Below are 5,395 nucleotides of genomic sequence, written 5' to 3'. Positions count from 1 at the left end.
AAATCATTATATATTATTAGATATGCTCTTAACACGTATTTCGGGCAATAACAAATATTTCACACGCACACTTTAATCAATACTTGTATTAAAATCATGTTCATGAAAGGGACTATGCACTCACTTGTTAAAGTGATGATTCCAAACTTGGGTAGCGCTTCGCTTCTAACAATTCTATTTTCTTCGGCGAAAACTACTATTATTATTACCACTAGATTTTAGTCTAATATGTATTGCAAGCGATATTTTTTATAAGTGTTAAACAATACTTTTCAACTACTATGTACAGACAGGGGCCAAACATGAATCACCGGAGGGCAGGACTATTTTAGCATTTAAGCACTTCTAATATCCAACAACCCTATGTGGCCCTTCATACCAGATTCTCCGTACCGCGAGTAGTTAAAAGATATTATAATAACACTTTGTATATTTTATAATACTTACATATATTTTTTATAAGTTCATAATAATGATATTGAACTTAAACATAAGCTATACTTAAAGTAAGGTAAGCTTAACTCACTTACTAAGAGGTTTGTCTAGGAACCGGGCTCTGCTGGGGCATAACTTCCGAGCTGAAAACTCTTCTTCTCGGAGCCTTCTAGAACTCTGGGACTCGCCACTTAGCACTTGGGAAGTACTAGGGATTGGGAGGGGTTTAGAGAGATGTTTGAGAGAGAAAGAAAGGTTGAGGTGTGAAGAAATGAGGCTTCCCTCACATCTGTTTATAGCTAAGCTCCTTAGACTACGTTGGGTGTAATCCTCAGAGTACGCTGCGTGTACGAGGGGGCAGCTGTCAGTTATCTGCAGCGAGGCCGTGAGGAGGAAGCAAGGGCCGAGATTAAGCCACGTCACCCTCTTCGCAACAACATAGTCCCAACTTCTAAATTCTGTAACTTTCGCATACGAGCTCCATTTTTACGCTCTTTATATCCACGCGTAGGTGGCTACGTAATCTACAACTTTTGTTTAGACTCCGTCGGCTAATTTTGACTTTATTTTTAAAGTTATATTTTAACAGGCTTAGATATGTAACATCAGTTAAAAATTCATAACTTTGTCATCTGACGTTCATTTTTGTATGTCTTTACATCGTTGAGTTCTTATTAATGAGATTTTCAATTATTGTTTAGATTGTGGCGGCTAAACATCAATCGATCTAAAATTCGAATTTCGGGATGTGCACTGCTATGCTAAATCTTAGAAAAATCATAACTTCCCCATACGAAGTCAGATTTGGACGTTCTTTTTATGCACGCTCTCGATTTAACGTATACTACGACTTTCGTTTAGACCGCTAAGGCTAAAAAGTATTTTATCACAAACTCACTTTTTACGTCACACAACGTTGTGTCGGTTTTGTCGTAAAGCTTCGACATATCATAACTTTTTCGTTATAACTCGGATTTCAACGTTCTTTATATGTACGGAACCCTTGTGACATATATTATAACTTAGGTAAGATTATTTATTCTAAATAATCTTCTAGCAAAAAGTCAATTTTGACGCTTATTGTCTCTAAATTGACTAGCCCAAATCTGCGGGCGTTACAGCATGTGTGTATAACCAAAGTATGTAAAGATGCATAGAGAAAGAACAAGAGTATTTTCAGCAATACCCTTGAGAGTAGATAAAGAAAGAATGAGAACGGTTATACATTGTGTACTAATAAGGGTGTAGTTATGTTTACACATCGATGGTATTGTGTAGAATACATATATGTTATTGAGACATAGATAAAGAATAAGTACTTACGAGTATAATGTGACATCCCCATTTTCACGGTCAGAAAAGACCGATTTTGTTTATGCTTTGTTTGAAAATCAGAGTAACATTTTAGATAAAAGTGTTGCGGAATTTGTCCCAAAACAAAATATGATAAAGATTTATCAAAAGCATTTCCAAAGAAATGTATTTCATTAAAAGACTTGGGATGTCATGTTCGTTACAGATCAAAAACATAAACAGTACAATATAAACCTTACTACATTATTTCATATCTACAGGCCTATATCTGTAATCCTTTATCCAAAACATCACATCTATGCTCATGCGTCACTATCTGTAATACAAGAAACTGAGTGGGTTAGGCTTGGGAGCCTGGTGAGCACATAGGGTTTTCAACCCACAATAAATAAGTTATTTATTTTCATCATTCAACAATAACCCGATTACCCGTTCCCGTTATCCTCGCTTTACGTCCCTAAACACTTATCATAAGGGACCTAGCCTAAGGATCATCATCGGGATGAACACTACTGCTAAGGGGATTCCTCAACAATAAATGTCCTAAAAGCAACCACATGGGGGATGGAGTACACTGGTGAACACATCGTTCACAAACACCTACAGGTTGCGAGCCTACTAGTGTTCCACTGAACTGTCTAGAAGAGTCCGTGGTTGTCATCCATACTCCGCTAGATGACAGAATCAACAACATCAACATCGAGGCCTCTCATCATTTTATCACACATCACCTATTACATCTACCCATGTTTTACCCCAACATTTTCGTAGATATAAAATACATATACAATTTAAATCATTGAAAACATGTATAAAAACGTTCATCCAACATAGATAACAAGTATTCAGATAATATGCACACATAGCTCGTAATTTATATAAAATACTTCATATCTATGTGTAAGCTGAAAGTAACTATGCACTCACTTGAAAAGGTGGTGACTCAGCACTCGCATAGCGCTTCGATACTCTCAAAACAATTTTCCTTCGGTAAAACCTAGTATCAATACCACTAGGGTTTAGTCTGACGTCAACCATGACTAATTAATAGTCTAGCTATTATTATTATTATTATACATAAGTTAAATAACACTCAATATAACTCATAATAATAGCCCAAATAATTATTTTAAGGACCTAATAATATTACTATAATTATTTGAAAGCTATATTAAAAATTGAATAAGTGTAGCTCACTTACAGCGGATTTTAAAGAAAACTGGGCTTTGCTTGGAGCAGCGTTTCCGAAACCGAAAGACCCTTTTTCTCGGGATTCCGGGAGCCTCGGGGTTTCCTTAGGGTGCTAGTGGTTTTATGTAGGGTTTAGGAGTGGTTTGGAGCCTTAGAGAGAGAAATATTTTAGAGAGAGAATGAGAAAATGTGTGAAAAATCTGGAGACCCTCGCTCCCTTTTATAGCTGCGAGGCCTCGGACTACGCTGGGCGTAATCCTTGGCTACGCGGCGCGTAATCCTCAGATAAGGATGCCAGATGGCAAGCTTTGGATGGGGAGACATGGCTACTCCTCGGACCAAATAGATCGACTACGCGCAGCGTTCCCTTTTCGCACGCAGGGCGTACCTCGTATGCGAGGCACTCATCGGTTACGCTGGGCGTAACCCTCGCACCAGGTGTCATCATCCGAAGTGAGGCCTTGGGCAGCAAGCAACGGTTGGGATCGTGCCACGTCAGCAATCTCGCAATAGGTCTCGCAAATTTACTTTCTAACTTCTAAAAATCATAACTTTCGTATATAAGCTTCGTTTTTGACGTTCTTTATATTTTCGCAATAGCTAACTTTGATTCTATTTTAAAAGTTATATTATTAACAGACCGGGACAAGATTGGTCCGTTAAAAATTAATAACTTCTTCATCCGATGTCCGTTTTCATCCGTCTTTTTATCGTTACGCTACAATTAACGAGATCTTCGATTCTCGTTTTGGTTGTGTCGGCTAAAAACCGCTCGATCTTGTATTCGAATTTCGGGCTGTACACTGCTAATCCGAAACTTCTAAAAATCATAACTTCTTCATACGAAGTCCGATTTGGGCGTTCTTTTTATGGACGCTCTCGGTTTAACGTATTTTACGACTTTCGTTTAGATCACTAAGGCTAAATCTCGCGGCGCCTTTTCTCATTATCATCTACCGCCCTTTCTTTCCTCCTCGCTATTCACGCATGAAGATCGTCCCTTTATGACTTTCCCGATCGGCGCCCCGGGTCGGTAGGCGGGCTCCGGGACATTACTACCACGACGACTATCGCTCTATCGTAAATTCACTATTTACGCTCCCCGATATCGTGCCGGTTCCGTCGGGAAACTTCGACGGGTCATAACTTCTTCGTTATAACTCGGATTTCGGCGTTCTTTATATCCCCAGAATCCTTGTTTCGGTCACTACAACTTTATATAAATATATCGGGCTTATCTCACACTTTAATTTTGACGCTTATTTTTATTCTTTATTAATTATACATTTATAATTAAATAATAAGCACATAAATACACATAATTCACATAATACTCAAATATTTCATCTTTTTTACTTCAAAAAGATTTACAATAGTTGACCTACACTATTACATTGTATAAAAATGCTTAGCCCTGAAACCCGAACGTTACAATTCTCTCCCCCTTAGGATGATTCCGTCCCGGAATCATGAATCAACAAACAGATGTGGATAGCGACTTGTCATGTCATCCTCTGTTTCCCGAGTGAGATTCGGCCCATTCGAATGTTTCCATCGGACTAGCACTAAGTCGACCATCTTGCGTCGTAACCTCTTAGTCTTACGATCAACAATTGCCTCAGGCTCTTCGATCAACCTTTTATTCTCATCCATTCTTAACTCTGAGATTGGAATTATGTCGGGAACTTCTAACCGAGAATTTCCTCAGATAACACACATGGAAGGTGTTATGTATACCATCGATTTCTTCGGGCAATTCCAGCTTGTAAGCTTGGTTTCCAATCTTCTGAAGAACTTTGAACGGTCCAATAAACCTTGTACTTAACTTTCCTCATTTCCCGAAACTTATAAGTCCCTTCCACGGTGAGACTTTAAGCAAAACTGAATCCCCAACTTCAAAAGTCATTGGTCGTCTTTTCTTGCCAGCATAGCTCTTCTGTCGATCCTGTGCTGCTAACATTCTTTCCCTAATCACTTTCAACTTCTCAGCAGTCTCATGGACTATCTCGGGGCCCATAAACTACTTCTCTTCGGCTTCAAGCCAACAAGACGGCGTACGACACTTCTGTCCGTACAAGGCTTGATAAAGCGCCATCTTGATGCTCGAGTGAAAACTATTGTTGTAGGAAAATTCTACCAGAGGTAAGTGCTCGTCCCAATTCCCTTGGAACTCAAGGGTACATGCTCTCAGCATATCTTCCAGTGTTTGAATCGTTCTTTTACTCTGGCCATCGGTTTGCGGATGGTAAGCAGTACTCAAACACAACTTTGTACCCAACTCCTCTTGTAGATTCCTCCAAAACCTCGACATGAAACGACTATCATGATCTGATACAATTGTAAGAGGTACACCGTGAAGTCTTACTATCTCTTTTATGTAAGCATTTGCGAGCTTATCCATAGACCACTTCTCGTTGGCCGCTATGAAGTGTGCACTCTTAGTGGAACGATCCAC

This window comes from Lactuca serriola, chromosome 1, assembly GCF_051521515.1.
Source record: "Lactuca serriola cultivar US96UC23 chromosome 1, Lser_US96UC23_V15, whole genome shotgun sequence".
Classification (NCBI taxonomy): domain Eukaryota; kingdom Viridiplantae; phylum Streptophyta; class Magnoliopsida; order Asterales; family Asteraceae; genus Lactuca; species Lactuca serriola.
Note: the sequence above shows the minus strand (reverse complement) of the source record.